This window comes from Macaca mulatta, chromosome 3 (assembly GCF_049350105.2).
Source record: "Macaca mulatta isolate MMU2019108-1 chromosome 3, T2T-MMU8v2.0, whole genome shotgun sequence".
Lineage (NCBI taxonomy): Eukaryota > Metazoa > Chordata > Mammalia > Primates > Cercopithecidae > Macaca > Macaca mulatta.
In genome coordinates, this window is record NC_133408.1 from 128,741,196 (window position 1) to 128,754,170 (window position 12,975).

At 40.1% G+C, this 12,975-nt stretch overlaps 1 protein-coding gene and 1 long non-coding RNA gene across 3 annotated transcripts in view; one reads left to right on the forward strand and one right to left on the reverse strand.

The window, feature by feature from the left end:
• The window catches only part of CDK14 (cyclin dependent kinase 14), a 727,116-nt gene that overhangs the window by 603,968 nt on the left and 110,173 nt on the right, over window positions 1-12,975 (reverse strand). The gene's annotated exons all lie outside the window — the stretch shown is intronic.
• Window positions 8,114-12,975, forward strand: part of LOC114676990 (uncharacterized) — a 28,573-nt gene continuing 23,711 nt past the window's right edge. The window contains exons 1-2 of the long non-coding RNA XR_013415929.1: window positions 8,114-8,339; window positions 8,795-8,900. This is a non-coding gene — a long non-coding RNA (uncharacterized LOC114676990). The remainder of the gene's footprint in view (window positions 8,340-8,794; window positions 8,901-12,975) is intronic.

Genomic DNA, 12,975 nt, shown 5'->3' on the forward strand with positions numbered 1-12,975 from the left:
TATACAGTTTCCATTGCATTTTTTTTAACTTTCTCTAGGTTTTTAAATTTTCAAAATAAAAAGGTAAAATGGAACAAACCAACTCAGCTGGTGAGTGGCAGGTCAGCAGGTCAATCAAGTTCTAAAGCTGTCTATAAGTAAGCAGCCATGTTGTGAGTAAAAACTAAAAATTAAAAGATAAATTTAAAAAGTTCTGAAGCTGGTATTTGATTCACATTATACCACCACCTCCACATCTGAGAAAAGAAAAGTACTAATGTCGGTAGCATTAATAAAATACAACTTAGTCATAATTAATATTTAAACCAACATTCCTTACCTATGAAGACAGTCATACCAAAGTTATTAGGGTACACATTTAAAGGACTGCTCTAGGACATTCTAGGCAGGGACCAGAAAGGCAGGAGAAGGAAGAGCCATGTGTAGATTGAAAAAGACTCTAAGATGATTATTGCACTGCCCCCATCAAGTGAGAACCAATGATTCACTTCCTGGAATAGCAACATGATGGTAGTTATTTGATGAAAGTCAGATAGAGAGGATAACATGGAGGCACCTACAGAACATGAAGGACAAGTTGGAGAGATAAACATCCTAGGTGTGTTTCGAACGGTGAAAAAGCAGGGCTAGAAGCAGAAGATATTCTTAGTTCTAGAATCTTCTCTCATAATCTGTGTAGTATTACCAATCCTCTGCTTCCTTGACTGTAAATTAGGGATGGACAATTATCCTGGCCCTACTACCTACAAATTTAAGTTGTTATCTCATTTCCCCAATTTTGGGGCTCCTAATCAAGTATATTTGGTTTTTATTTTATTTTATTTTATTCATTTTATTTTTTTTTTAGAAGGAGTCTCGCTCTGTCACCCAGGCCGGAGTGCAGTGGCACAATCTTGGCTCACTGCAAGCTCTGCCTTCCAGGTTCACGCCATTCTCCTGCCTCAGCCTCCTGAGTAGCTGGGACTACAGGCGCCCGCCACCACGCCCAGCTAATTTTTTGTATTTTTAGTAGAGATGGGGTTTCACCGTGTTAGCCAGGGTGGTCTCGATTTCCTGACCTCGTGATCCACCCGCCTCGGCCTCCCAAAGTGCTGGGATTACAGGCATGAGCCAGCCACCTTTTAATTACAAACCAAGAAAAGAGGGACAGATGATGTAGTTAACCAGAAAGCACTGGGAGGATCCATTTTCAGTACTGTATTTCCTTATTGTAAAAAAGTAATCTTACTTGTCTTCATTTGTTTATTGATCAAACACATATTGAGCACCTACTATGTCTCAGGTACTGTGCTAAGATTTGGTTATACTGCAGCGGATGAGATGGAGCATGGTCATAATCCCTGCCTGCACAAAGCTTACAGACTAGTGAACAAAAATGATGTTAAAACCACCATTTACAATAAAACGTGACCCATTTTAAAATAGAGAAAAGACTGAATGCCACAGCAGGGACATTTCACCATAATTTGAGGATGAGACACATCCTCTCTGAGCAATCACACCTAAACTGAGATCTGAAGGATCCAAAGAGGTAGTCACCCAACAAGCAGAAGTTCTTTACAGAGGGATCAACATTTGTGGAGGCCAGATGGCAAAGGCAGAACACAGCGGGTTCAAGAATCTGAAAAGCAGTTGGAGTATACAACAGACATCAGATGAGGTTGGCAAATTTGGCAAGGGCCAAAAGGGAGACACTTTAATACTTACACAGTAAAAGGTATGTATGCTTTAATTCCTATTAGAAATGGCAGACAACATTCATGGTAGTTTCTGTTCCTCCTGAAAACTCACCAAAACTATGACGAATGAAATTTTTAAAAGCATAAGTCCATAAGCACACAGGTAATGGAAGAGGAAAAAGCAGCAACACAATTTTGGAAACTGGAAAAATTATAGTTGTCAGTCCCAAGAAAGTTGATTCCTAAGCCAGCCATTGGCAAGGCTGAGAAGCAACCTACTGAAAATTTATAACTGAATGTCAAGGACCCTAGCCATCTTTCCTCACTTCCTTCACGTAGTTCTGGCCAACAGATTATCCTGCAGTGAAAACCACAGTTGACAGGGTGAACCATATAAATCAAGCTTTCCAAAAACTTTTCAGTGCTTTTCTCCCAGATATGGGCAGGCAGCCAAGGATCTCCAAATAGTTGATAGAATATAATAAGAAAAGTAGAGGCCAAAACAAACTAATAGAAAAACAGCTAGGAAGAAATAAAGACTATGAAGAAGAAAAAAAAGTAATATCTTCAAAAAAAGATAGTGAAATATTGTAACATATTACAGCCATTAAACAAGAATTGGGTACTACAAATTTTGTTAAAAAGTAACAAAGGCCAAAAATAAATTGCTGGATATTAAAAATATCATAGTTTAAAAGGAAATTTTATAGGCTGGGCACAGTGGCAAACACCTGGAATCCAAGCACTTTGGGAGGCCAAAGCAGGAAAATAACTGAGTCCGGCAGTTCGAGACCGGCTTGGGTAACATAGCAAGACCTTGTCTCCACAAATAATAATTGTTTTAAAATTAGCTAAGTGTGGTGGTGTGCACCAGTAGTCCCAGCTACTCAGGAGACTGAGGCGGTAGAATAGCTTGAGCCCTGGAGGTTGAGGCTTCAGTGAGCTGTGATCACACCACTGCACTCTAGCCTCAGTAACATAGTGAGACTCAGTCATTCAAAAAAAATAAAAATAAAAAATAAGATAAAAGAAAATTTCAGGTAAAGTTTTAAAATTTAAAGGTGATGAAATTCCCCAGCAGGTAAAACAAAAAGATAAAGAGAAGGAAATTGGAGAAAAAAAGATGAGAAAGTATAGACTAGTTCAGGAAGTTCAATATCTGAATAATGGGAGTTTACAGAAAGCAAGAACAAAGAAAATAGAAGAGAGGAAATTATCAAAGAAATAATTCAAGAAAATTTATTTTAATAAAGGAAAACGACTTGCCAAATTGAAAGGGTCTATCAAGTTCTCAAGACAGCAAATGAAAATAAATCTACACTGAGACACTTCATTGTGAAATTGCATAATCCTGTGAACCAAGAGACTATTTGAAAAACTTTCAGAAAACAAAATCAGGATTCTAAAAAGAATCCAGTATCAGAATGGTTTTAGACTTCTCAACAGAAACGCTGGATACTAGAAAATAGTAGAAGAGAGTGATTTCTACTCTAGAATTCTATTTTCAGCCAAATTACTAATTGGGTGGGAGAGCAGAGAATAAATGCTTTCAGATATGAAAGGTCAAAAATGCCACCTCCCAGTTTCACTTCTCAGTAAGCCATCAGAAGATTTGTTCAACCAGAACAAGAAAAGGGGAAATGGAATCCATGTAACAGGGTTCCAATACGTGAGAAGAGCAGGATGATGATGGAGGGAGAACCTAAGACCACAGTGCAGATGGATGCACGTCAACCAATCTGGTGGACTGGAGCAGGGCAGAAGACTCTAGGAGAAAGTTCATCAAGAAAATTACACTGAAAGAACAACTGGTTTTTAAATCACATTGATCAATGTGAAGATAGGTTGACAAAAAAGAAAACTTTAAGACTGAATTTTAATTAAAAAATTTTTTAAAGCATGTTGAGGGAAGATTTACAAAACTGGAGGTGGGGACAGTTTGGAGACATGTTAATAAGAACATGGAAAGCTGAAAGCTGTTTTGATCAGTCTGCACAGAGATGGGCATGATTGCCCACCCAGAAATTTATTTAGGTGTCCAGACAGACGACACAATGCACTTACCAGTGAATATGAATAAACTAGATTTAGTACAGTAATTGGGGATTCCTAACAGGGAAAGAAGATGCGCAAAGGGCTGGAAGTGATTTGGGGATTTTATTGTGGTTTAAGGGTAGACTTAGCACGGAAGAAAATTCTCCTATAATGGGCCAGAGTGTCATTTTACATTCTCATTGGATTTCAAAGGCAAGGGCCTACACAGGTTTTTTTTAATCTTGATTCCCAGAGATGTAGAGGAGACAGGAAAAAGGGGTAGTAATTGAAAACTGTCAACAGGCCAGGCATAGTAGCTCATACGTATAATCCCAATATTTTGGGAAGCCAAGGCAGGAGAATCACTTGAGCCCAATAGTTCAAGACCAGCCTGGGCAACATGGCCAAGACCTCTTCTCATAAATAAATAAACAAACAAACAAATAAATAAGTAAACAAAGCAAGCCTGGTGTCGTGACAGGCACCTGTGGTCAAGGAGAATTGCTTGAGCCCAGGAGGTTGAGGCTGCAGTGAGCTGTCTTCACACCACTGCACTCCAGCCTAGGCAACAGAGTGAGACCTTGTCTCAAAAAAACAAGGAAAGAAAAGATAAAAGAAGAAAGCTATCAACAGTCAAACAACAAAAATGGAATCAGCATCTTCATCACAAAAATGAAGTTACAGGGGAGGAAAAAGAGGGTTATTAACTCCAGAAAAAAAACGAAAAGCAGTACAAGAAAAGAAGAGTGCTCCATAGCATAGTATATGGCTCAGATATAAATAAAATATACAGAAATAAATATGTAGAAAGTCCTATCAGTGCAAATACTGAATGCAATATTATTAAATCATGATCATGTTGGGAAGAAAAGGAATGGAAGGTGTACATGTGTATGGGTACCTATAGGGTTTGGTGAAATTAAATCTTCACTTCTAAAGTTAGAAGTTACTGAGAGAAAACTTTAATAGCCCTTTAAATACGTTATTTAGAGATATGGAGATAATTTCAAAGGAATTGGGTAGAATAGCTGGAAGTGGTTGCCCCTAGGGAACTGAACCATAAGAAATCGTGGACAGTGATATGGGAGAGGGTATGTTGTCGGGCCACTGTTTTGTTTGTTTGTAACAGGTGTGGGTATAAAACTTAAAATATGTATAACTAACTATTAAATGACTAAAAACATTGACTTTGTCCTAAAGGCAAGGGAGAGCTACCCATCACCTTGAAGCTCTAAGCAATGAGGCTCTGAGCATCTGATAATGATATCAGATTTTCATTTTATTAAAATTATTCTAGTTACTTTATGGAAAAGAATTTGAGGGAGGAAAGAATGGATACAGAGGTGTCTCTAGGAAGCTATTAGTTACCAGTACCCTGGAAGGTAAACAGGAAGTGATATTGACCTGAATTCAGGTATGACTATAGGAGTATGTAGAAGTAGATGTGTGAGTACTTTGAGGTTGATTGGATTGTGGGATTGGAGAGGGAGGACTACAGATTAGTACTACATTTTCTGGTTTGGACGATGGGTGCATGGAGATGCCATTCATTTAGACAAGAAATACTGAAGGGGAGAAGGTTTGGAGGAAATAGAATAATTTCAATATTGGATATCCAAGCAGAATGGCTGTCAGGGCATCACAGGCATGGGCCTGGAGCACAGGAAAGCTGGACTAGAGATGTAGATTTAGAATTATCAGCATAGAAGTGGCAATTGAAGGCCAGGCGCAGTGGCTCATGCCTGTAATTCCAGCACTTAGGGACGCCAAGGCGGGCAGATCACCTGAGGTCAGGAGTTTGAGACCAGCCTGTCCAACATGGTGAAACCCTGTCTCTACTAAAAATACAAAAATTAGGCAGGCATGGTGGCACATACCTGTAATCCCAGCTACTCAGCAGGCTGAGGCAGGAGAATAGCTTGAACCCAGGAGGCAGAGATTGCAGTGAGCTGAGATCATGCCACTGCACTCCAGCCTGGGCAACAGAGCGAGATCCATCCCCCTCCAAAAAAAAAAAAAAAAAAAAAGCAGAAAGAAAAGAAATAGCAATTGAAGGCCTGGGGGTGGATGAGATTGTTCAGGTAGAAGGTATAAAGAGTAATCAGTGGCTAGGTATATGCCCAAAAGAATTGAAAATAGGGTCTCAAAGACATATTTGCACACCCACGTTTATAACAGCATTATTCACAATGGCTAAAATGTGGAAGTAGTTCAAGTACCTATTGACAGATAAATGGTTAAGCAAAGTGTGATGTAGACACACAATGGGATATTACTCAACCTTAAAAAGGAAGGAAATTCTGACACATGTTACAACATGGATGAACCTTTACATTATGCTAATTGAAAAATAAGCCAATTACAAAAAGACAGATATTGTATGATTCCACTTACATGAGGTATTTAAGAGTAGTCAAAATCATAGACACAGACAGTAGGATGGTACTTGCCAGGGGTTGAAGCAAGGAGGAAATGGGGAGTTATTGTTTAATGGGCACAGAGTTTCAGTTTTATAAAAGAAGAAGAGTCATTAAGATGGATGGTGGTGGCCGGGCGCGGTGGCTCAAGCCTGTAATTCCAGCACTTTGGGAGGCCGAGACGGGTGGATCGCGAGGTCAGGAGATAGAGACCATCCTGGCTAACACGGTGAAACCCCGTCTCTACTAAAAAATACAAAAAAATACACACACACACAAAAACCAGCCGGGCAAGGTGGCGGACGCCTGTAGTCCCAGCTACTCGGGAGGCTGAGGCAGGAGAATGGCGTAAAACCGGGAGGTGGAGCTTGCAGTGAGCTGAGATCCGGCCACTGCACTCCAGCCTGGGCGACAGAGCAAGACTCCGTCTCAAAAAAAAAAAAAAAAAAAGATGGATGGTGGTGATGATTGCCCAACATTATGAATATTTAATACCGCTGAATTGTATATACTTAAACATAGTAAATTTTGTGTATGTGTATACTAATGGAATTGAAAAATTGAAGAAAAAGAAAAGAATAATCAGTGTCAAAGGCAGAGCCTGAACAAATATAAAAAGGGAAGAGGATGAGGAGCCTGCAAAGGGGGATGAGCAGAGGCAGGCAGAAAAGTAGTAGGAAAGTCTGTGTACTGTGGGAATCAGGGAGGAGAACGTTCAATCTACCCAGTGGTGCCAAAAGGGTAACTGAGATAGGGATGGATCACATCGAGGAACATCTGTTAGGAACCTTGACCAGAGCCAAGGCTATGGAGCACTGGAGTAGGTGAAGTATGTCTAAGCAGAAGCATTCATTTTCATCTCTGTTTAATAGATAATAGCAATTTTTCTCAAGTTTATTATGAGCTAGATACTGTATTAAGTACCTGACCTAGTTTATCTTATTTAATCCTCAAAATAACATCATCTCTATGAAGTAGATATTATTAACATCCCAATTTTTCAGATGAAGAACCTGACGTTGCAAGAGGTTAAGCAGTTACTCAAAGGAACAGAGCTAGTCAGCAGACAGGCTACAGTACAAACTCAAGGAGTCTCACTTCAGAGTGCAAGCTCCTAAATGTTGTACTGCACCCTCCAAATGACCTGCCCAAAATGACTCATCCATTCAGCAAGCCTACTGTGTGCCAGGTGCTGGTAATCTAACAGTGTATAAACCAAACCAAAGCCCCTGCCCTCATAAAACTTACTTTCCAGTGGAGGAGATGATAGTAAACAAACAAAAAAAAATTCAGGCTAGGAGCCGTGGCTCATGCCTGTAATCATAGCACTTTGGCAGCCAAGGCAGGAAGATGGCTGGAGCCCAAGAGTTCAAGACCCACCTGGGCAATATAGCAAGACCTTGTCTCTATAAAAAATTAAAAATTAGCCAGTCATGGTGGCACATGCCTGTAGTCCCATTTACTGGGGTCAGGGACAGAAGGATCTCTTGCGCACGGTAGGTTGAGGCTGTAATGAGCTGTGATCCTACCACTGCACTCTGGCCTGGGCGACAGAGTAAGATCCTGTCTCAAATTAAATATATATATATATGTGTGTATATATATATGTTTATATATATATGTATATAGTGGCTCATGCCTATAATCCAAGCACTTTGGGAGGCCAAGGAGGGCAGATCACTTGAGGTCAGGAGTTCGAGATCAGCCTTGCCAACAAGATGAAACCTCATCTCTACTAAAAATACAAAAATTAGCCAGGCATGGTGATATGTGCCTGTAGTCCCAGCTACTCAGGAAGCTGAGTCAGGAGAATTGCTTGAACCTGGGAGGCAGAGGTTGCAGTGTGCTGTAATCACGCCACTGCACTCCAGCCTATGAGACAGAGCAAGCCTTCATCTCAAAAGTTAATTAATTAAACATTAAGAAAGCAGGGTAAGTAGCTGGAGAGTGGCTAGCGAAGGAGCTATTTCTGATCATAGGCAAGGCTTTATAAGATGACTTTTCAGCAAAAAGAATGAATTAAGTCACAGTTTGAGCCACGAGAAGATGTATTTGAGGCTGAAGAAGGAGGAAGCGCCACCAACCTGACACAGGAATGAACTGGACTCAGCAAAGGAGAAGGCCTAGGATGGGGACAGAATGAGGGGGAAATTAGCAGGCTACGAAATCAGTAAGGAAGGCAGGGGCTGTTCCATGTGCAGCCTTACAGGTAAGATGTTAGCTATTGTGATAGGTGTGACAGGAAACCCATGGAGGATTTTAAGCAGGCCAGTGACAAACTGTGACTCACAGTATGTTAGCTTGCAATAGAGCCCAGACTTCAGGTTTTGTGACCGTCACCCTTTCTTTTATTCTCTAGAATTGTGCTGTCATGTGGCTACTGAGCATGTGAAATGTGGCCTGTCTGAATTGAGGTTTGCTGGAAGTGTAAAATGCACACTAGATTTCCAAGTACTTAGTACTGTACCCCCTAAATCTAAAAATAAAAGCTGAAAAAAAAAAAAACCCAAAGACTTAGTACAAACAAAAGAATGTAACAGATTTCATGAACAATTGTTTATATTCATTACGGTGAAATGATAATAGTTTAGATGTGGTGAGTTAAATTAAATATAGTATTCATCTTAATTTCATCTGTTGCTTTTTATGTCTTAAAAAATGTAGCTTTTAAGGCAGCGTATGGTGGCTCATGTCCGTAACTCCAACACTTTGGGAGGCCAAGCAGGAGGATCACTTAAGTCCAGAGTTTGGGACCAGCCAGAGCAACATGGTGAGACTCTGTCTATACAAAAAATACAAAAATTAGCCGGGCATGATGGCACACGCCTGTAGTCCCACCACTTTGGGAGGCAGAGGTGGGAAGGATTGCTTGAGCCCAAGAGGTCAAGGCTACAGTGAGCCATGATTACATCAGTGCACTTCAGCCTGGACAGCAGAGGGAAACTGTCTCAAAAAAAAAAGAAAAGTAACTTCTAGAACATGTTAAATTACATGTGTGGCTTGAGTAATATTTCTATTGACTAGCATTGGTCTAGACAACTTCCCTTCTGCTTTTAGCTTCAGAATCTTACAGAGACAATGAAATAACTTGTATAGGGCTCTTTGAGTTTTCTTAAGGAAACACATGGTGTAACTACAAGATAAATTATTGAGGATGACAGTCAGCCAAAAAGTGTGCCAGTTCTCTATAGGCCTAAGATAATGTTACTGACTGGGTCGTGGTTTTGTGTTATTTTTCCTACAGTGGTGATGAGTTTGCACAAAGTCATCTGTAACATTTCTGTCCCCACCCACTCTCCTCCCTCCCTGTATTCCCTCATGACCAAAACAGCATATTTTTGAAATACCTGGCCCAGGTTAAGAATGCAGTTCTCCAGCCATGGAAATTTTTCTCTTTGCAAAGCCCTCAGCTCTGTATAGGTTTGATCCTAGGCCTATTTAACATGATAGCTTAATTATCTGGTCTACTCAAGCAAGCAAATCTCAACTGTCAGTAATTATATCTATAATCATAATCATAGAATACTCTTGGTTCTCATACTTAATTCTAAATGTGGTCAATTAGACTGTACTTATATTGAAAAAATCACACACATGCTCTAACCAAGAAAGTTGTTATTCTTTGTAAATTTATACCTATGGAAAGTTTTATAACATTACCAATTAAGTCATATTTTGATTTACACATGGCAGCATTTAAAATATAATTATAAGACACTGTAATTATTGAGGGTGATATAGCTATATTACTCTATCCTAGGCCTTGGGTAGCAGTAAGAAAATAGAAAATCAGATGGAACCTCACTCATCTTCTTTGCCTGCTCATGTCTGGTTCGTTTTATTTTATTTTATTTTATTTTATTTTATTTTATTTTATTTTTTGGAGACGAAGTCTTACTCTGTCGCCCAGGCTGGAGTGCAGTGGCGTGATCTCATCTCACTGCAACCCCTGCCTCCCAGTTCAAGCAGTTCTCCTGCCTCAGCCTCCTGAGTAGCTGGGATTACAAGCACACACCACCACACTCAGCTAATTTTTGTATTTTAGTAGAGATGGGGTTTCACCATGTTGGCCAGGCTGTTCTCAAACTCCTGACCTCAGGTGATCTGCCCGCCTTGGCCTCCCAAAGTGCTGGGATTACAGGCATGAGTCACCGTGCCTGGCCTTCTTTTTATTTTTTTGAGACGGGGCTCGCTCTGTGGCCCAGGCTGGAGTGCAGTGATGCGATCATGGCTCACCGCGGTCTCAAACCGCAGTGATCCTCCTGCCTCAGTCTCTTAAATAGCTGGGACTATAGGTGTGCGCCATCTGTAGACCAGGTGGCACACAGATGGTGCATGCCTGTAGCTCCAGCTACTCAGCTATGCCTGGCTAATTTTTAATTTGTTTGTAGAGATGCGGTCTTGTTAATGTTGCCCAGGCTGGTCTTGAACTCCTAGCCTCAAGTTATCCTCCTGTCTGAGCCTCCCAAAGTGCTGGGATTACAGGCATGAGCCACCATGCCCAGCCTCATTTCTGCTTCTACCTTCTTTTTCTCTCCAGTTAGGTGAAGGACAGCCTTCACTCTCAATTTTCAGTCTCAATCTTCGTGCTTTGGACTATTTCCTCCCTTCTCCTCCAAGACCTCACTGCTTTGCTTTACCCTTTTCTCTCCTGCATGTCACTACATCCCACCTTACTAGATCCATCAGCGAACAGACAGCCATAGAATCTCCCATCTTTAAACAAACAAACAAACACACAAACACCTCCTTTGGCCCAGCATTTCCTTCTATTTACAGCTTTTCTACTCCCCCTTCACAGTAAAATCTATCAAAAAAAGTTTTCTAGAGTTCTGTTTCCATTTCTTCACCTCCCATTCATTGTTATTCTTCATTTAAATTATTGTTTATTTATTTTTATTTTATAGACTTTTTGGGTGCTTTAATGATTTTTTAAAAATTTTAGTGTACAGCATGATGTTTTGAAATATGTATATTTTGTGGAATGGCTAAATAAAGTAAATTAACATATGCATTATCTCACTTTTTTTGTGGTGAGAGTACTTACAATCTACTCTTAGCAACGTTCGAGTATGCAGTACATTGTTATTAACTGTAGTCACCATACTATACAATAGATCTCTTTAACTTATTCTTCGTATATAACTCAGGTTTTGTGTCCTTTGATCAACAACTCCCCAACCTCTCTCCCTCCCCAACCCTCGGTAACCACCATTCTACTCTCTGCTTCCATAAGTTGAAATTTTCAGATTCTATACATGAGTGAGGTCATACGGCATTCCTCTCTGTGCCTGTCTTACTGTACTTAACATAATGTTCTCCAGGTTCATCCATGTTGTCATAAATGAGAGGATTTCCTTCTTTATTAAGGCTGAATAGTTTTTCATTGTGTATATATACCACATTTATTTTATCCATTCATTCATTGATGAACACAGGTTGATTCCATATCTTGGCTATTGTGAATAGTGCTGCAGTGATCATGAGAATGCAGATATCTCTTCTACATACTGATTTCATTTCCTTTGTATATGTACCCAGAAGGAATTGCTGGGTCATATGGCAGTTTTTATTTATTTATTTATTTATTTATTTATTTATTTATTTATTTTGAGACGGAGTCTCGCTCTGTCGCCCAGGCTGGAGCGCAGTGGCGGGATCTCAGCTCACTACAAGCTCCGCCTCCCGGGTTCACGCCATTCTCCTGCCTCAGCCTCCCGAGTAGCTGGGACTACAGGCGCCCGCCACCTTGCCCGGCTAGTTTTTTGTATTTTTTTTTAGTAGAGACGGGGTTTCACCGTGTTAGCCAGGATGGTCTCTATCTCCTGACCTCGTGATCCGCCCGTCTCGGCCTCCCAAAGTGCTAGGATTACAGGCTTGAGCCACCGCGCCCGGCCGACAGTTTTATTTTTAAGAGGAACGTCCATGCTGTTTTCCATAATGGCTGTGCTAATTTACATTCCCACAAACAGTGTGCTAGGGTTCTCTTTTCTCCACATCCTCACCAACACTTGTTATCGTTTGTTGTTTTTATAATAGCTATTCTAATAGTTGTGAGGTCATATGTTACTGTGGTTTTCATTTGCATTTCTCTAATGATTAGTGATGTTGAGCTTTTTTTCCCCTATATACCTGTTGACCATTTGTATGTCCTCTTTTGAGAAATGCCTATTCAGGTCCTTTGCCCATTTTTTAAATAGAGGGTTTTTTTTCTTTCTAATAAGTTTTTGAGTTCCTTATGTATTTTGAATATTAACCCCTTAGCTGATGTATGGTTTGAAAATATTTTCTCCCATTACATAGGTTGTCTTTTCATGCTGTTGATTGTTTCCTTTGCTGTGCAAAAGGTTTTTAGTTTGATGTAATCCCATTTGTTCATTTTCACTTTTGTTGCTTGTACTTTGGGGGTCATATCCAAAAAGTAATTGCCCAAACCAATGTCATGGAGCTAACTCCCTACGTTTTCTTCTAGCAGTCTTACATTTTCAGGTCTTATGTTTAATCTTCAATCCATTTTGAGTTGATTTTTGTATATGGTGTGAGATAAGGGTCTAATTTTTTTCTTCTGCAATGGATATCAAAATATCCTAAAAGTATTTGTTGATGAGACCGTCCTTTCCCCGTCCCATTCATTCCTCAACTCTTTATGAATATCTTTCTTTCCCCTACTGAAATTGTTCTTGTTAAGGGCAACCTAAGACTTCCATGGGACAAAATGCAAGAGATCTTTCTGTCTTCATTTTACAGTGTTCTTGTTGTGCATATGATGCAATTGGCCACCCCCTGCTTTAAAGTGCTCTTCCCTTGACTTCCATGAGGCTATATTCTAGTTTTCCATCTACCCA